Source organism: Rhamphochromis sp. 'chilingali' (assembly GCF_963969265.1).
Source record: "Rhamphochromis sp. 'chilingali' genome assembly, chromosome: 6".
Taxonomy (NCBI): domain Eukaryota; kingdom Metazoa; phylum Chordata; class Actinopteri; order Cichliformes; family Cichlidae; genus Rhamphochromis; species Rhamphochromis sp. 'chilingali'.
In genome coordinates, this window is record NC_137933.1 from 10,492,287 (window position 1) to 10,513,446 (window position 21,160).

The 21,160-nt window shown below is 41.8% G+C and overlaps 1 long non-coding RNA gene across 1 annotated transcript; it reads right to left on the bottom strand.

The window, feature by feature from the left end:
- Positions 1-1,246: 1,246 nt before the first annotated feature.
- On the bottom strand, positions 1,247-6,198 carry LOC308398034. Its single transcript, XR_013971891.1, has 2 exons — positions 5,518-6,198; positions 1,247-3,057 (listed from the first exon to the last, which is right to left on the bottom strand). It is a non-coding gene; the product is annotated as an uncharacterized lncRNA (long non-coding RNA).
- Between the last annotated feature and the right edge of the window lie 14,962 nt (positions 6,199-21,160).

A 21,160-nucleotide genomic window follows, 5' to 3' on the forward strand; every position in this document is an offset into this window, starting at 1 on the left:
CCCTCATGACCCCCTGATGACCCAGTACTTCATTTTTGCACACTGTAGTACACATTTTAGTTTTTGCTTGTAGCTCGCATACTCTACTTGCCACTCCTCTAAGTCCTGATGTTTCTTAGAGAGGGCAACAGTACCTTTAAAATTATATCACATGTGTGGGGGTGTGGCCTTGCCAATTGTTTTGCCCACCTTTTCAAAATGGCTGGCGTGCCCACAAGCACATTTCATGGAAAAAGAAAGGTAAGCTTGATATTTACATTTAAAATGTTTTGTTAAACTCAGATTTTTATTTTATTCTTTTTGCAAGTACCCCTCCTTGGTGGCGAGAAACTGTTGGTGTGGTCAAGTGGGTGCTCTGGAAACAAACGCTCAGGACAGAACAGTTATCAGTCATGTACTTCCTACAAGTTTTGCATATGTTTTATTCCATATTGATCCTCTGAGTGTAATGGTACATTTTAATTTGAATTTATCCAAACTAAACACAATATTTTCTTTATTTACTTTGCTCTTGTTCTTTTGCAGTACCACATCCTATCAAATGTCCCTGTCGATTATATTCTACATTTAATAACTTACTATTTCAAGTGAGAACCTAAATCATGTGGACCAATGTTTATTCTTGCATATCTCTATTCTGAATGTGGCCAGTCATTCATAGGTATTGTTCAATTTTGGCGATTTTCCTCTATAAAATTTAATTGACTTTTTACAGTGGCCTGCTGTGGTTAATAGTAACATATTCCAGTCATGAGTGGTATCAAAAGTCTTCTCCACTGTAGCATTTGGCATTCCCAATAATATAACATGATACCTTACTCAAAACACAGCTAATATAGCACAGTTTTCTTAATGCAAACATTGGTAACTCAAAATCAGCAACCACAGTGTTAAGTCTGCAGTTCATACTTATGTGAAGCTAGAGTCTCCTCCTCCAGTCTCTCTTATCCTCCTGCTCCTGAAAAAACAAAACAAAACAAAGCGAAGCATCCACCCTTCTCTTGTCGGCTGGGTGAATTGTTTATGAATTGTTTATTGGCATTTACTAATCCTAAAGTGGGTGCAGTCATTGTCTCAGTATCAAGTCAGTCAAAACTTTTAGTCGTCAGTCCATCACAGTCCATTCACATGCATACCTCCATACACATTCATACCAGATGTTGCTGATAATGGAGTCTCCCGCGCAACCTATTCGAGCCTTCATCACCAGCAAGATGACGTCATCATTTTAAAGGAAAACAATTCCTTGTTGTTTTTTGGGCCGGATTGACTCGGTGCAATCCTTTTAGATCAGTGTTCCCTATAAGTGAATTTCTCCCAAGCCAATTACAATCATGGAGAAGCACACTTTGCAACTGTTTACAGTAATAATATTTTATAGCGCTTTAAATTTCAATCTTTCAGGCCTTGTTTAAAGAGCTGATTGTTAAATCATGAACTCACAAAATATCAACATATCACCACCGGTGGATCACACCTCTCAGATGTTTTTTCTCCAGTGCACTGTAACAAAAACGAAAACAGACATAACCAACAAAATACTACTAAAATAACACAAACTAGGGCCCGTTGCAGACATGTCCAAGCATAAAACTATCCCTCTCTCGCTTACGAGAAAGAACACAAGCCAAAGCTCACTGATAACATCAAACTAGCGCTAAACAAAACCAAACAATCAACCAGAAATTCACAGGAACATTTTGCTTCCTGCCGGGACAATATTGTGTGGGAATGAGAACCTCAGGTGCCGTAACACCTTTTGTTCCTCCTTGAATTAAAACTCAGTCACAGAAAATGCCGTACTCCGACCTAAAACTTACACTATTAATTCATCATTTTCACTCTGTGCCACTGTTCCTCATCAGGGCTGTGTGAAGCACAGCAAAGAATTCAGTCAAGGCCTTGAGCCATAAACAGACATCACGCACAGACATTGTTTTCATAACCAAACCATTTTAGAGCTTATTCCTAAAATCTACATAAATGCCTTCTAGGTGACATATAACACATTCTAAGTAATCAATGGCTCCTCATAAAAATTATGCATTGGGATGTTTGTGTGCAGCATTTTGCATATCAGCATAAGCAAAGCATTCTTCATTGCATCAGCGTGTGTGTGTGTGTGTGTGTGTGTGTGTGTGTGTGTGTGTGTGTGTGTGTGTGTGTGTGTGTGTGTGTGTATGTGGATCACTCTTCATTGCACAAGCGTGTGCATGTGTATGTGTGTGCATCACTTCTCAGTGAATCAACATTCCCGTGTGTGTGTGTGTGTGTGTGTGTGTGTGTGTGTGTGTGTGTGTGTGTGTGTGTGTGTGTGTGTGTCATTTCTCACTCACTCAACGAGTGCACGTGTTCATGTGTGTATTTCACTTCATTCTGAATCTGTGTGTTTGGAGACGTGTGTGTGTGTGTGTGTGTGTGTGTGTGTGTGTGTGTGTGTGTTCATCACTTTCCTGTTCTGGTGTTCTGGGTAAACCACGGCCTGAAGCATGCCCTGGGGTCCTGCCCCCCCTCCTTTTCAGTTTGTTTGCGACCATTGCTGCTGCTGCTGCTCAAAATTCAGTCCGTCCTGGTTCTGACCCCAATTGGGGCAGTCCTTTCTCCAGTGTCGATGTTCACCGCAGGTGAAACCTGCATCTTCTTCTGTGTTTTTGTCCATTCTGAGGTGCCTTCTGTCCTCAGTTACTCCTCTTGTCTCGGTCACGCCCTTTTTCGCCACCCGATCATCCGTGTTGGTCCATCACTGTCCTGCACAGTGTGAATGCAAAGTTATCAAGGTCAGCATTCTTTCGCTCGGCCTTACTTTTCATTCGGGCTTGGCGGGCGTCTCGTCACAGCTCTGTCAGCTGACGCAGTCTGGGAATTTTCCCCCGTGTAGTGAAACGGGCCTTAGGTTTAGTGCTCTCCGTCTCGGCTGCATGAGATCACATTCCTGCAGGTCTGTTGACATTCTCAGGTCGTTGTTGTGGGTCCAGCTGTTGCAGCATTTGGTCAGTGTCACGTATGGGGGAGAGCAGGAGTCCAGTCAGCCTCGGCTTTCAGGGCCGGCAAAGCAGCCTGTAATTAAATATGTATAGAAAAAACAAAAACAAAACAAAACAAAAACAAACGAACAGGAAAATGATGTTGTGTTCGCTGTGTTATTCAGAGGGGAGACACACCGGGACCAGGCCCTGTGTCAGCCTTCTCTCCCCCTTTTTTTTTTTTTTGTTTTTTCTCTCCCGATATAATCAACTCCTAACCCACCAAGTTGACAGGACAACACAAGTACATATTAAAATTCTTAAGATCATGTTTAAAAACCCAAAAAAGGAATTTTCTTTCATTCAGTAATCACTTTTATTAATCAATCAACAGAAAACATGTCACAATTTGACTCTTTTTACCACTAAATTTGTTGCGTCTTGCCTGGTTGGTTAGACCAGTGTTCCTTTTTTTTTTTTTTAGTTAAATTGTTGTCCTGCAACCCAGAGGGTTTCTTTGTCAGTAATGTATAGACTTCATCATTTAAGTATGTTAATTTTTCTTTAACCTTGCTGGAAAATCTTCACGTGTTCATGAGTGTAAGCTGTTTCTTCATTGCGTGTATGTGCATTTGTATAAAAGCAGGTTAATTTTATCTTTTCTCAAACTAGGCGTTACCTTAAAAGGAGCCTTTCTCTCAGATTTCTCTGCTTGTGTGTTTTTGTTTCACCTTTTTGTTGTGATGCTCCGGACGCCTTCCCAACCTCCACAAGTCCGTTGGCCCCAATTTTATGTGTTAAAACTTCTCTTAATTTCTCCTCTAATTCTCTCCTCGCTGCTGTCTTTTTCACAGCTGCTGATTCGTGCTGGGTGTGGTTCCCATTACCTATAATTTTGCTTCGGCCGCTGTGCTTGTGGGGGCAGTTGGTCCAGGTCCGCAGCTTCCTGTATTAACACACTAAGAGATTTATTTTAATTTCATTTTCATCGCTTTTAAACCGATAAGCAGGCAACACGCCTACCTTGACAGCGTAAACTGTACGCCAGTCTCCCAACACATTCCTCTCTCTACTCCTCCATAATTCTCCACTGCACACCTCTTACTATCTCTCCTTTTTATTTTTATTACACCACAGAGTAATACACCCAATTATGCCCGTCTATCTCCATGTGGCTCCAAATTCCCTCTTTATTTTAATTTCACACTCGTCAGGGGACAGGCACACAACAATTTCAACCACTGAAACGAGGAATTCAACCTTTTTATATTTCTTTACTAATCTAGACTCAACGTTTGTTCGCAAAATGTGTCTTGTTCTAGTCCGGAATAAATGTGAACCCGTGATTACACGGCCGTTCCAGTGTTATTTCCGTAGCTATGCGGGGGCCCTCACCTCCCCAAGTCACCACCTCGGCACCCGGACGACGCCGGTCCTGGCCACGCGTCCACGGACAGGAGGGTCGCCACTCCTAGGGCAAAATGTTCCACAGGTACACTAGGCATCAACCTTTGATCCTAAAATGTGTATTTGCTCTAATGTCCTCCTAATCAAACACATCAACCGTCACTGTCACTGTGTTCAGACTTCACACACACAAAAAGCACACTCAGAGCGCGCCTCACCCACGGCCAGAGCGCGCCTTACACACACAGCGCGTTACACCATCAGTGTGACACACAGAGAGCGCCTCTCATCAGCAGAAATTTGCACAGAAACCTCTGAGCTCAACTATTAGATCTTCTTAAAGCACACTGCACCATAGACCAAAATACCCCTTTCTCTGCGCTTATGACCACCACCACGGGGCAAAGTCGCATCATAAAAGTGATGCTTGCATCCCCGAAGTTATACCTGACATCATAAACCAGGTGTTGCTATGTACTAAATTTTTACTTTGTATTATGACCGCAGCCCTTTATACTCGACTGACGCCACAAACCACCGTCAAAACCTCTATCCAGTGTACTAAAACTAGCACCAACCACTACTGCACTTCACGGCCGCACCACCGGAACACGCCGTATCATAAACCAAACCTACGGACGTGTTTCGCTCTCGCGTTGCCAGCGTTCAACTGCACCGTGAAGCCAGCATCTGCTTTTCCTTAAATCAACTTCTATTTCATAGCCGGCAAAAGCCAGGACGTCACTGACACTATAAACAAAATAAACAAACCTCGACTTCAATGTACTGGACTAATGGCCGCGTCTTCAGAAGAAATTCTAACGTATTATTGCTACAGAAGCCAGTATTAGACAAAATTAAATGTGGAAGGTAAAGTGGCTGCAACTAGCTCAACGTAGTATCTTATTAGTTTCTCGGTAGAAGCAGTTTACTGCAACTAGCTCAACGTAGTGTCTTATTAGTTTCTCGGTAGAAGCAGTTTATTTAACACACTGGAATTCAGCCTCAACTTATGTTGTTAGTATCTTGCGCCAAAAACCAGACACCGACAAATTTACTGTGAAAATACATGTGACTCAGTGAACAGATTAATTTGGAAAGCCCAATATGCACATTTGGTATTTATAATACAACAGGCTGTGCTTACCTTTCTGTTTTAGGCCGGCCTTCTGTTCACTTTGCCCCACGATCTCACCAAAGGCCAAATCTACACCTCCTCAGCACACCAAAGATCCGGGTCACAGCACCAAGTTGTTGAATTCTCCCAATTCTTTGAATCTTTGGGCTGAAGGAAGGACAATACTCGGTGTATAAATGCTCAATCAACAATCATTTATTTCCATACAATTCAACAATAAGAGCATTACAACGTCCGGACGGGAGAGATGCTACCAGAGGGTCAGGCACATGTCTCAAAATGGTGACGGGTTGCTCAGCTTTTTATAGTCTCTAGTGGCCCCCAGCTAGTCGTAAAAGCCAAAACATCACATTTTTTCTCTGTTACAGTGCCTAAGTTATGACCTCGGCAGTTGTTTCTCTGCTTTCTGTAAGGTGGGGGTGTGGAATGTGGTCTGTCTATCTCCCCTGTCTTTAGACACAGAGTCTCCTGCTTACAACCTTCTCTTCATGATTCAACAATTAAGCATGTCAAGAAAACAGTGTAACACATTCCCAGCAGATCAAGGATACAGAGTGATGCACATTTATCTAATGAACTAATATGTGAATATGTTCTGTTAACTCAAAAGTATAATGAGAACTAAACTACATACAGCTCACACACTATATTAAAGGGTATAATGTGATCTACAGCAGTATTCTAATTCAACTACTTTGATTACATATATAAGGTAACATATAATAACAGAATAATCTAATAGATATTATGTGTAGAAATTCAAGGTGAAAATGAAATTTATATATTTTGGAATAAGGCCCCAACATGAAAAAAGGTGGAACAAGTGAAGCACCGTGAATATTTGTAGATGCACTGTACATAACAAACAAATCACTTCCATTAAAATTCAGAGTGAGAATAACTTGTCAGAGCTGGTGTTTGGGAACAAGGTTTATCTAACATTAGCAGCATATTGTTATGTCTTTGATAAAGTAGTCAGGCTGAAGGCTCGTGTTATCTCACGCGCACTCGTTTTCTTTCGGCACAGTGTGAGGGTCCCTTTTGTCTTTTGCTGATTTTTTGTTGACCTCCTGTGCTCACTGTGTTGTTTCTCGGAACAAAACCAAAATGTCTAGCACAGGAACTCAGAAAATAGTCCAACACAAAATGTCCATGAAAAGCACAGGGGCCCTGGAAACCATTCAAAACAAAACAGGCGGGCCAAGAACAACCATGGGTTGCAGGGAATAGAGTCCAGAAACATAGTTCAGGGGGCCGACCCCGGTCCCGACAGTACAGGAGCCAAGGGGAAAGCATTTCAGGGGGCCGATCGTGCGGACGGCAACGGCGGTGACGGGGAAACAGTTCTGGGGGCCGACCTCGACGGCGATGACGTCCAGCTGGTGGCCCGGAAAGTGGCCGGCGATTCCGAGGTGCAGAACGTGGCATGGGCGGCGGCGTGGCAGCTGCAGGACCAGACGAGGCCGACGCAGAAGCAGAGGCTGGACCAGGCGAAGCTGAAGCAGAAGCCGAAGCTGGAGCAGGCAAAGCCGAAGCCGAAGCTGCAGCCGAAGCTGGACCAGGCGAAGCTGAAGCAGAAGCTGAAGCTGAACCAGGCGAAGCTGAAGCAGAAGCCGAAGCCGAAGCTGGACCAGGCAAAGCAGAAGCAGAAGCCGAAGCTGGACCAGGCGAAGCCGAAGCCGCAGGTGGTGGAACAGAAGGAGGCTGGACGGGCTCCTCGGGCCCCCCAGCTGACATGACGTGAAGTGGTGTGGCTGCTGCAGGGTGCCGGGTAGGCACACCCGGGCATCCAGCAGCAGACGCAGGATGAACAGTTATGGAGGCCCCTGGCTGGACCAGGAGCAGAGCTGCCACCTGGGCAGGGAGCAGAGCTGCTAACTGCGGTAAAGGCTAAGGAAAAACAGGCTATTGAGGCATAAGTCCACACAGAGAGAGAGCAGGTGAAAAACAGTCCATAGTGCTTACTATCTTAGCACAGGAGTCCATGAAGTGAGCAGTGTTAATGACCACCAGTTCTGAGCCAGCAGTCTTTAGGTTCTCAGAGTCTGCATCAGTTTTAATTGGCTTAAAGGCAAATGGCCCAGTCTCTGTAGTCACAGGAGGAGTCAACATAAGCTTGTTGGACCTAATCAATGGCAGTGTAAGGCTCAGAGGGGCTGGTTCAGCCATACGAAAAACAAGAATTACCACCTGACTCAAAAAAACAAGACAAGACCATTAGGGTGAGGCTCCTGGACAAACATTAAATACTCAGGTATGGATCTAACTAATGGCATGTTAATAGCATGACTGTGATATGTTGGCCAGACACATTTGCTTGAACCCACACCCGCAGTGATCTGTGGCTTCAGAGTGATAACTATATGGAGTGGAGCAGGTGACACTTCAGGCTGTGAGTGAGTGGTAACACCATTGTTCAAGGTCAAAATCTTATCTAGTGATGAGTTCACAGAGACAGGAGAAAATGGTGTCACATTAACCCTGATCTCAGCCTCCATCTCCTGATTGGAGGTAATGGTGCTGGAGCAAAACAGTTCAAAATCACCCTGTTTATTACCTTCAGGAAGACAGAATTCATGTTGTGACGTTACACAGTCCAGGTTACCATGATCTGCATTTATGTTTTCATCTTGACGGATTAACGTGAGTTCATGATCGGCATTCACCGTTTTCAGTTCATTAAACACAAGAGTAGCAGGGAAAACAGGATCACTAGTCATGTCACACTTTAATTCATGATTCGCCAACTCTGCAATATCCTTGCTTACTGTGGCTTCAGAGGGCCCCGGAGGTGAGAAAACACATTTCTTGAGGTCCGGCTCAGACAGAGACACACCTGTTGGCCCATCAAAGAAGGGTGTGGCTTGGGAGCCGGTCAGCTCTGGTACATTTGAACCTTTATTTTGAACATGGTCTTCAGACATGACCTTCACCAGTGACTGAGTTATACTATCATTACCTTCATTAAGTGACTGGTGGAGGAGCTGAGCCGACTCAGGAAGGAAGACATTTGCCACAGATAGTTTAGACTTGGATGTAACCTCAGACATGGTAAAAGACACAAAAGGAAACACCTCCATCCCACTACTCACACTATTAACATGAGAATCAGTGGAAGTCTCTTTCAGTCTATGTGTAGATTCTGAGGTCCCTACAAGATTGAGTGAATTATTCATGATTGACTGAGAAGAAATGTCTCTAGACTGTGGCTTGGTTAATAGTTCATTACTAGCCATATCTCCAGCTAAGTCTGTATTTACTTCACACTCCTTCCACTCAGAGGTAACTTGGGGTGACAGAACACTTTCACTCACCTCCGAGTGTTGGGCGGTGTGACAGCGACGCGAACGCCGCTTTTTCTTGGCTGTGGACCTCGTTGAAGTAGACGGTGGAGCCTCTTGCAGCGTCGCAGAGGCTGGGGAGGCGAGTGTTGGCGGAGCAGTAGGTGGGAGCTCCTGGCAACTCCGGGGGCCCCCAAGAGCCAGGCGTGTACTGTGGAAAATCTCCTCATAGTTAGGAGTGAGCCGCGGCTTCCACCGGAGTTCCTTCTCTAGCTGAGCACATGTGGCTCACTGCCGCTCCACAAGGTCCAATTCCATGATCTCCACAGCATCTTCCTGTCGCACTGTGGAGGGCGAGACATGCCGTAGCGACGCGCGACGTGAACGTCACTTCCCTTTTGAAGCGATCGTGGACGAAACTTGGATCTCTGTGGCGGCCGGCTCCTCGTCCTCCGACCACATCCATGCCAGATAGGAAGCAGGAGACGAGTAGTCCGATCGAGGCGGTGAGGGTGGGCAGCAGGTCTGAGGCGGGGCGGCTGCCGAGAGCTCCTCCTCAGAGATGAGCCAGGGCTTCTAACAGAGCTCTTCCTCCCTATATGTCCGTAACACCTGCTGCCGCTCTTCCTCACCAAAGTCTATTGCATCTGACATTTCCGTGCGCTGCATTGTGCAGTCAGACGGTGGCGAAGATGCGGAAGCCGATGAAGCGTGAGCCGATGGTGTGTCGGCGGTGAGCCTCACTGTTCCGACTCTGACTGCTTCTGGCTCGCGAGGCAGTGGGTAAACAGCGCAACAGCATGGCTCTGGTGACAAAGCACGCACACAGGGCAGCTGCTGTTGCTGGCAGAGTTGGAGAGTGAAGACGAGAAACTCTTCCCGTTCCTCCTCTCTGCAGCCATTTGCTGCATAGCGACTCCACTGTCTGGATGATCTCCTTCTCTTGTGTCGCTGGGTCTGGCATGGTCGCGTCGTACTGTCACGGTCTGTGGAGACAGGCCGTGCGGTGGTGTGTGTGTGGTGGACCCAGGTGCGAACACAGGTGAGGAGACGGGAGTGAATTTAAACTGAAAGCGAGCCTTTATTACGGCTGATGACATAGAGGCTAAACAAGGCAGAAGCACAGTGACTAAACTTAACTATAACTAAACCGGGAAACTGATACTGCAACAACCTAGAAAGACTCTCACCAAAGACTCTCAGATTTACTCTCACCAATAGAAAATTCTGAAATTTTCATGGCATTGACCTTAACATACACAGAAACCATGCCATGACCTTAAAAAAAGCAACCACAGTTACTTGGACATTGATCTAAAGACAACATGAAGTCAACAGTACTTTACAGCAGCCAAAATGTGCGCCATATTAGTTTCTTTTTCTCTCTTTTTATTTAAAATGTAAATGATTTTGCTTAAAAGACACATGACTCCCGGACTCGGATTCTTTGGGCTGTTTGCTTAAAGGTGGAAGCATTTCCTTTAAGAAAAGCTCTGCTGAGGTGTTGAGGGAGTCTAGCTCTAAGAGACAAGAGAGCCAGGTTAAACAGACCACCAGCAAGCTGTGAAACAGATGGTTTCCCACTTGACTGCTGTTGTCCATAATCAAGCATCTAATAACACCTGTTACACTTATGAAAGGCAGTTGGAGAGACAAGAGGAAAGGTTGAATGCACAGCCTGAAAGGTGTGGCTCGGACAAAAATCCTCTTATAGGATAACTTCTGCACTGCGCTGGAGTCTCAGATGCCTAAAGCGCGTCTACACAGTAGGATAAGTGTGAGCGACGTGTTAGCAGAGCAGCAGCAGCAGCAGCAGCAGCATGGTGCTCTGTGTGTGTCTAAACAGGAAGCAGGCAGAGTATTGTTGTGTAGGTCACCCATGTTTTAGGAGTGCCCAGAGCCTGAAAGAGAATCACTGCAAAACTAAGTCTAAGTGTGAAGATGGGCCTTGGATGTGCTTTATAGGTAGATACTGCAGGACAAGCAAAACTTGATCCATGCACAGCTTGTGTCGACGGCTGGATTGTTTAAAACTGGTGCGTATATGTTCTATCAGACATGCTTTTGAGAATTACGACAAAAAAAAAAAATGTGGCTGAACCACAAACCATGTGTTATTGTATTATCGGCTATCAGCTTTTTATTATTTGTTATTTGTTATTTCGCAATAAATTATCCACTAAACAGGAAATGTTCAATGAGTACTACTTGAGAGAAAAACTATGGCTTTAAGGGTTTGCTATCACACCACTAACAGTCCATGGAAAGCAGATGTATGCTAAGGGCTAGAATTGCATGTTGAGGAACCGATGGTCATTCCTTGCAATTCCTTGGCGTCTCACATGGTTTTGGCAGCTTTTGTGCTCAAAGTTGCTGCAGACATTTGTTTGCACAGACTGGCTAACAGAGCCAGCCAAGTATCTTCTGATTTTATGAGGGAGAAAAGAGGAAAATAGTCATGTGGCCTCAAAGTGTATGTGTGCCTTGTGCATTGTGTATGCCTAAGGTACCAGATGCTTTTTTATTGGGTTTGATTAATATGCTAGTTAATGGATAATTTATTACCAGGTTTGACAGAAGCAAACTGCTGAAAAAATACTTGAGCAAGAGGGAGAAAAAAAACACATTAAAAGGTAACAGCGTTTTATCTTTAAAGGCTTATGTTACAGCAGAGACACCGTTTATGTGCTGTTGTGATATTCAGTTACTGCTGAATGTGTTTGCTGTCATCACACATACCGCAGAGACATGGAAGAAAAACAAGTTAGAGACCTGATTATGGTAACATATCTGTTCTATTACACCAGGCGTATAGGGATGTAAAGTCCTCGCGTGAAATTTAAAGGTAAAAGAAACTGTTGCGTGTTGGCAGCACAGTCCTGGAGTGCCTTCTTCAAGACAACCAGCGATGAATCAAAGAATCCTAATGTTGATTTCAGGAAACTTGCTCACGCAGCAGAGGCATGTGGTTTCCACCTGAAAGTGTTACACTCTCCAAAGCCTGTTCGACTCACGTGGGCAGAAAACCTAAAATATGTTTTGCAGTTCCAGAAACGGAGCAAGGGAGAGCTTAAAAGCAGCATGCTGATGTCAGCCATTATTGCCCTTTGGGTTGGAAGAAGACATCTGTTTTCCTTAATCTTTAGTGGTCTGTGTGGTTGCTTCTGCAAAAAACGAACAAAAAACTAACAAACAAAAAAGCCTGATGAAAATCGAACAAGGTCACTTATTATCTGATTAAATAATAATCATAATAAATGTCTTTATATATGACTTTTCAACTGTAAAGCACCAAAAGAATTGCAGCATATCCCGTTGAAGATCATGTGCTGCGGTATCTTGGATATTTCATTCCTTCTGTGAGGGAGTAGAAGGAACTTGGCCTCGCTAATTGGTGATGACAAATTGGAAGCAAGTCACACATGACGAGATTGACACATTATGTGGAGGACACACTGCAGTAAGACCTCACATGTTGTGCTGACAAATCAGAGAGCCATGTACCCAATTATATATAAACACATCGAGTAGATGTACATTTAAGACTGAAGTGTGTGTGTGTGTGTGTGTGTGTGTGTGTGTGTGTGTGTGTGTGTGTGTGTGTGTGTGTATCATTTTGCTGGTGTTGCAGCTTTGGCATGGTTTCAAGCAGCACAGGCACAGCTGTACTAGTGCAGTGTGTATCTAGGTTATTATATAGAAAAAGCTACAGAGAGCTCTATGAAAGCTGAGAGCAGAGAGCTGTAGTGCTGAATAAGGTTTACCTTTATCTGTAAGGAAAAAAAGAAAGGCTTCCTCTGGTTGAAGCTTTCAAATGTGATTTTACAGCTTCTCTCTTTTCCTTTCATATCAGTGTCAACTTAGTATTTGGAGATTTTGTGTTGATTGGTTAAAATAGGTGATCTGATTGCTTTGGGCCCTGGTGCATTTTCACAGGAATTTATGACCATGTCTGACATTTCACTGAGTAGAATTATCTGATTAATTAACAGTTGTTACTCACAGGGTTAGGCGTGTGTTTTGGCAAATGCTCAGGGCTGTATGTTTGTGGTTTTAAGAGCCTTACACAGTTGGTGGAAGAGTATGACTGCTGCCTCACCGGTGGCTGCTGTGAGCTCAGATGCACCAGAAGTGACTTGTGCTAAACAGGTGGTTACCTGCTTTGGCAGAGGCGACTGGCAGAGGCAGCGATATCCTCTGCCCTTTTCCGTGCTTTGATGAGCTGGCAGCAGACCACCTGACTGTTCAGCCGTTCAAATGACAAGCTGCTGCTTCACTCCAGCACTTCTAATGTAAGAGTGTTAATCTAGCGGTGCCAACCACCAGATTGTCCCAGTTGTTTATAATGCTATGAAGGCAAAGCCAAAATGAATTATCGATTAGCACCCCCGCTCTTACATGTACTTGATAAATGCCAGACTATTGGTTCAGTAAACGGTGTACCTGTGCACCGTATGCAAGGTTAACAGCAGAATGAAAAACTGTGCACAGTTGTATTCTGCTGAATTGCAGAAGCTGCAAAGACACGTGTGTAAGACACGAGTCCTTTTGCTTGCATTAGTGTATTCTTCAACCTTCCATATTTAAAGATAGAGTTTTTTGTTGTCTATAGCTGGCTATCACTGATGCCAGGGAAACTGACATGACCTTAATATGGTCATCTCATGCTCCCAGCTCTGACTATGAGTACAGCTGCTTTCAAACCTTCTGTTTGCCACAGGCAACCAATTAGAAGTATGTTCACTCAGAGGAAGGACTGCTTTAAAGGAGAAGAGCTTACACACATTAGAATAGTGTAAAACTGAATTACACAAAGAAACTATTTAGAGTTGCGGAATTAAAATATGGATCAAAATAAGCATAACAGGTCAACTTTAGATACCAAGGATGATTTTATCATTTGCCCTTGATGACAAAAGCAAAGCTGCCTATACTTTTTAATGACTTACGCTAGAAATGTGAAATAGTCAGGCTGGCACTGCCTGGGAATCCTTGAACACCTTCTGTTAGATAAATTAAAACATTTGAGAAATGGCTGCCTTGTCGAGACTTAAAAGAAATCTGCAGAATCTCAAAAATCTATTCAAAGCCTGGCAGGCAGCTATGTTCAGGCATAAGACAGCGGTAATATTGGGATGTACGGCCACACCATAGCAGGTGGGCTGGAGAACAAAAGATTAGAGAAGAAAAGACGAAGAAGGTGATAAAACCTCACACCGGATGTCAAATATTAGCGAGATGAAAATTGTGTTGCCCTTCTTCTTAGGCTGTAAAAGGACCAGACTGGCTGAATCAGCTGTTTTTTGCAGTTCAATCTCTAATCCAGATCTGGCAATTATTTTTATTATTTGACAACCAGTACAAACAGTATTTGCTTGAAAATATGTGACCTCTGCTTTCACCATTTAAATTTGTATTGTTATTTTTATTATTACTACTATTGTTATTATTATTATTACAATGCCTCATTATCTGTAGGGAAATAAAAAAATATGACTTGAATTATGAAAACTTTATGCTCTAATCTTTCAGTTTTAGCTACCAGAGAAGCACACATTGCTCCTTAACATGTGACTACAGTCGCACCATATGCCCCAGTAACTTCCACTTGCCATAGATTGCCATTTAGGTTTGGGGTAATCAAATTGCACTTACACTGAAAAATGTTTTTGCACCACACATTGAAATTCACCTAAATTACTCCACGATGCAACATCTAATAGCCTATTCACTCACTGCTGAATACTGTTTTTTATGTAAATATTAATTTTCTAATGCAGCCATGAGTTGTTGCCTAGCAACAGCTGCTGTAAGTGGAAGAAGACAGATGAGTGGTGGGAGGACAGACGGCGGACAGAATTTTTAAAAGGCTATGCAGGAATCCATAGAATATCCGATAAAATGTAGTTTCATTGGGGAAGTTTTGTGAAGAGGACCCACTATGAATGAAAACCTCAAAGGTAAAGAAAACACACACACACAATAATAAGGGTTAAGTGTTGGTCTCTAAAATAATATGAACACTGTCTGGATGGTTATTTGAAAAATTTTATGTAATATGTAATGCATGACGAATGATTTTCTTAAAAGAACACTACACAAGTTACAATTCATAAGACTCTGGACTCTGGCAGTTTGTGTGCTGTTTCATTCACTGTTTGAGTTGTGTGAGTGAGATCTTGCTCCCATTGCTAGGATATTTGCTAAACTAAATGGTGTGTGTCTCCCAGACACTACTTTTGACAGGCAGAAGCAGTTTTAACTAAACAGCACCATATGCCGCCATGGGAAACTAAAGTGGTAAGTAATAATACTAGATAAAAATAAATAATTCCCCTCTCACCTCTGCGGGTGGTCTATCCTTCAAGCTCGGGTCCTCTACCAGAGGCCTGGGAGCTTGAGGGTCCTGCGCAGTATCTTAGCTGTTCCTAGGACTGCGCTCTTCTGGACAGAGATCACCGATGTTGTTCTTGGGATCTGTTGGAGCCACTCGTCTAGCTTGGGAGTTACCGCAACTAGTGCTCCGATTCCCACTGGGACCACTGTTACCTTCACCCTCCACATCTTCTCTACCTCTTCTCTGAGCCCTTAGTACTTCTCAAGCTTCTCGTGTTCCTTCTTCCTGATGTTGCTGTATGGCAGCAAAAATTACACAATATTCAGAATATTCACAATTTTCTGAATATTCAGAATCTAAATCTTGTGATAGAAATGTATCACCACTCTCAGATGACATTAACAATTCTTTGCTGTTATTTAACTGGGTTTTTTAACCTGCTGTGTTAAGTTTTGGCACATCCATGCTTTTATAATGTGGCTCTAATCCAAAAGTGAAAGTATCACTGGGGAGACTGGGGAGTGATCTGTAGAGAATTGTACTAATGGTTTATTCATTAACCACTAAAATCGTTCATGGAATACTTACTTTACATTAAAGAAAGGGGACAGTGCCACTCAGGATATACTGTACAGTGCTACTGTAAATCCATATGCATGATACCAAAATAATCCCCTCACAGCTAGAGAGAGCAGATGAGTGAATGCACAGAAGACGGAGAGTGAGCAAAGGGGGAAGTGGGATCAGAACACAGTGTTCACCTCCAGAACCTGGAGTAAGCACTTTTCTTGTGTTAGAGTGTGGAGCCGTGCCAAGCTCTAACCAAAGACCTCATCACCTTTTGAAAGGATTACATGCTTTGACATTTTGACATTTGTATACATACATATTGCATCTCCCTTTCTTTTTCTCTGTGGTTTTGTTTCCTGCCAAGTGCACATGCAAAGCTAGGGTTCAGTGTCCAGTTGGATTAAAATGTGCCTGTTTGTTATTTGGGTTATTTAATATATAAATCTACATACCAATTAAATGCTATGCCATTTTGACATGCTGTACATATGATCAAACAAACTGATCCTGATTAAACAAAAGGAAGATGAGTGCAGTCTCATTTATTAAACACTTGATGGTATGGCTGATTCAGTATTAAACCGATAAAACATTGCTGGACTTAATAATTCACAGTGGCAACTTGAAAACTTAAAACCCTGGTTTTAGAACCTTTTTATGAAAAACAAAAACTGAAATTTTTATCTGCAAATGTATTCAGACCCATTACTGTCTCCAAACTATGGTCAGGTGCATCCTGTTTGCTTTAATTATCCTTGAGATGTGTCTACAACTTGATTAGAGTGCTTCTGTGCTACTTTGAACTGATTGGACAGAGTTTAGGCATTCAAATACTTGTCTATATTTTATCCCATTTCACCGCATTCATTTCAGCTCACTTCAGTTCAATTAACTTCCACAGCACCAGTTCACATTCGTTGTCTGAAGGCACTTTATATTGTAAGGTAAATACCCCACAGTTATAGAAAGAGAACCAGTGACTCAGACAATCCCCTGTGACCAAATGCTTGGTGACTGTGACTGGCCCAGTAAAAACTCAGACTTAAAACCCTCACATAGCATCAGCTAAAAGACCCGATGCTGTTATTACAGACACTACCCATCCACAGACCATGAGAGAAACTGCCAGAAAGAATGGGATGAGCTGCACAAATCCAGGTGTGCAAAGCTTGTTGAGTCTTAAACCTGTAATTACTGCCAAAGGAGCTTCTACAAAGTACTGAATAAAGAGCTTGAATACTTACATAAATGAGAGATTTCATTTCCTGACTTTTAATGCAGAACACAATAGTGCACAAAAAAACTCCTATCAGTTTATCTCTTTTGGGGTTGCATCAGGAAGGCATCTGTCGTAAAACTCTGCCAAATCAAACATACTCGGCTACCTGCTGTGGCAGTCCCTTGTGACAATGGAGCAGCCAAAAGGAGCGCTTCCTTGTATACATACTTTAAATGTAACATGGTTGTTTGTGCCAAACAGACTGGTCTGAATATTTCTAAAATTGCAGCTGTACTGGAATCTCTCCTCCGCAGCCACCCTGAGGTTTTACAGAGAATGGTCCAAACAAGAGAAAATATTCAGTGAGCTGCAGATCACTAGGTGAAAATGCCTCGTTGATGCCAGAAATCAGAGGTGAATGACTAGTCTGCTTTGAGCTGATGGGAGGATAACAGCAACTCAAATAACCACTCACTACAAGGCACACAGAAGAGCACATCGAACCTTGAGGCAGATGGGCTACAGAACAGGCATAAGAGCACGACACCTGTGCCACTACTGTCAGCTAAGAACAGGACACTGAGGCTACAGTTCACTAAATCTGGACAACAGAAGCTTGGAAATGGCTGTGTGGTCTCATGAGTCTTGATTTCAGCTATATTCAGATGGAAGGGTCAGAATTTGGCCTAAATAACATAAAAGCATGGATCCAATCCCCTTGTATCAGCTGTTCTAGCTAGTGCTAGTGTTGTAATGGTGTAAGGCTGTTTTATTGGCACACTATGACTACAATGCGCCCTTCTTCTGATGGATGACTGATTCAAGCAGAATAAAATGCTATGTCATAAAGTTCAAATCATCTCAAACTGGAAACATGACAGTAAGATCGGTGTACACGAATCCAAAGTCAACTGATCTCAGTCCTATAGAGCACCTGTGAGATGTGGTGGAGCTGGAAATTCACATCATAGATGAGAATAGGTACAGGAGTAATTCGGTTCAATTCCATTTTATTTATATACTGTGGAGGTATGTAATAACGACAGGAGAGGTCTCTGTGTCTCACTCCAACTTTATTAACTGACTCTCAGAACTTCACATATATTGAGCGCCAAAATCTCCACCCCAACACTTCCGTTCAACTTGGGTGTGAGTGGAGCCACCTGGTGGTCCGCCACAATACCACCAAATTACCTCAGGCAGGAATTTGGGAAGGAAGTTTAGTTGCTGCTGCTCTTAACAGAGATCTTATCCATATCTGTATCATGCATCAGGGTCAGCAACAGTCACCTGAGGCTTGTGTAGGTACTTTGTTTACTTTCATAATTTTACTAAGAAAACAGTGGAAAACATGAGTTTGAGAGATGTTTTGGCTGAGATAATTATTTATCACCTCCTGTTTACTGTTTTTACAGCACATGTGTACACATCTGGGGGTCCACAGTTACTGTAACTAAAATAGCTTGGCATGCTGCTTTTACTGTCAAGTGCTAAGTAATGAGACAATCGTTTGCATACATGAATCATGTTTTTCATTTAATTCCATGTCTTGGAATTAAATGATTTAGCGTTAATTCCAGCTATCAAAATTATTTTTTGCCCTTGACAGATTTTACTGCATGTGACCAGCACTTCCCCACTGAATTCTTCGTGCCTCATGTGCGCACATGAAGGATACTGGTTTGAAGTGCAGGATATGAAAGATTCTCTGTAGAATTAATTAAACACCATGTTTCCAAAGAGTTCATATTCACATAATAGAGTGAACCAGTTAATAAGCACTTCACTTGACCTGACCTGCTACCGCCTGCTCTGTAACAGGTGCAACATCTGTGCCACTGCCACAAGTGGCCATAAAGGTCTTTATCAGCCTTCATCACCTCCAGTCTCTTTGGCTTCCAGTCCCCCTCATTTTCACTTGGAAGCACTACAACTAACAATGCACGCCTGAAGCGAGAACACAATTAACACTTGAAGGGGGATGCAACAGAAAGCTTTAAACAACACGTTTTCACAAGCTTGCTTTACATGCAAACTTTGGCAAACCAGCAATTAAAAGATAAGAAGACTGAAGTATTACACAAAAGGCAGTGGCTTCATACAGTGTGGACACTCCTGCTTTTTTAAAAATTATTTTTAAGAGGCTGGACTACTCAAGCGAGAACACCTGTATGTGACTAACAAGTATACTTGTAACAGTTGTTCACACTACTTGAGCTGATCATTACTATTCTGTCAAAGAGACATGTGAGAGGCAAAAACTTAAAAAAAGAACAATAAAACTTCACAGTTTCTGATTAAAGAGACAGTAGTTTATTCATCTGAAAAGCAGCGGGATATTAAAGTTAATATTGCGGAAGTGAATTTCCAGAAAAGCCGAATAGGATTGCACAAAGCTTGATATTGTTTTAAAAGGCGTCAATAGTAATTTTCTTTCTTTATTTTATAGCAAACTGAAAGGGACTGCCTCCCTATGGGACCAACCAGCAGCCAAAAAATGAAACAGAAAAGGCACTAAGGCTTAAATTTATGCAAAAATTAAGGACTACACGCCTTTCAGTGACAGCTGATATTACGTTTCTCTTTTTATTATTCAATCTAAAGAGGTACTTAGCTGTTATGTTTTTACAGGAAGTGGATTTTGGATTTTGCATGCATTTTGCATATGATAGTAAATTAACGGTTTACTTTAAAAAAAACACATTTAATTTGCTATTTTCATATTAAGTCCATCTTTTAATCTGAAAAAAAAGATTCACTATTCCTTTTATTTGTCTCGTTATTTCTGTAAGACAATTTGCATTCATTCATCTCTGATTGAATGTTACGCAAAATATATTGCCTTATGTTGCTTTTCTACAATGGTGTTTAATGTTATTATAGCTGATTAACACTAAACTGTATTCTAAATCTTGGTGAGAAGAAAATTTTTTTGGTGAACTGAAATAAAAAATAAAACCTAGGGTTCTGGGACAAAGAGAACTAACTGAAATGACAGTGTGTACTCTTCGGTGCAATTGTTTATTGAGACATTTAAGGTCTGCAAGACTCGGAGCAAACTGCCGTTACAAAGTATAGTATAGTATAGTTCAATTCAATTCAATTTTATTTATATAGCGCCAAATCACAACTATAGTATAGTGAAAAACACTATACTATAGTATAGTATAGTGTTTTTCAGCCTCTCAAATCTGCCCCAAAAGATACCCTTCCCATTACAATAAGTAAAAAAAATGTTGTAAAAGCAATTCATTTTGCTTCTCACTTTATGTAGATCCAATGATGCTGTAATTTAGAGCAATAACAATTTTATGATGTAACACTCAGAAAAGCGGTGTTAAATCACACCACAGCCCCATTACAGCCTGTTTTTTGCACTCAAAAAACAGGGCAGATAAAAAGTCTTTGTGGTCCTATGCAACACAGCTTGATCATCTAATTAAGAATTAAGAAGGAACTATGTTAGTATTCAATGCTGTTTCCTTCCCGTGTTTCTAAGAAATCTTAAGTTACACTTGTGCAGCTTGCATATGCTACACTGTTACAAAAAACATCTTAAAAAAACGGTAATATTCCGGCAGCTGGGGCGCCAAAATACTACCATAAAATAACAGAAAACAACTTCCTCATAAAAATACGGTTATTTTCAGTAATGAAAATAGAGTTTGTTGTGCTAATTTTACATGGGATTCTGCCTTAGGAACATTTTAACATGATCAAACAATGAAATTTCCTATAAACAAGGTCAATGAATGTGGCAATATGAATCATAATACGTAAATGTACAGAAATATACAGTTAACAGTTGAAAGTAATGCGAAAGTGGCCACTTTCATGAGTAATCACATATAAGTTTTTACTATTTCTTTTCTGTATGGGTATAATTAGCACAGCGTGGCCGTGCAATGTTTTATATGTTTTTTTTTAGTTTTTATTCCTATTAATTATATTTTCACTTGTTACCTCTGAATTATTGAATCAGACCTAGATGACATGACATTTTCAGCACAATTATAATTCAAATACTCCTTTAATTATTGATTATTCTCATTAATTTTTGATCATTTTATATATTTTTCCATAGTATTACATTTGGATTTAACAGATAATTCTCTCACATAACAGACAAATATTTGTGAAATTATGATACATTTCTGAATGTATTTTTACAATCTAAATATGCATATGTACCAAAAAATATATTTAAAAAAACAAGTAAATTGTGTTTTACTATATGTACAATGA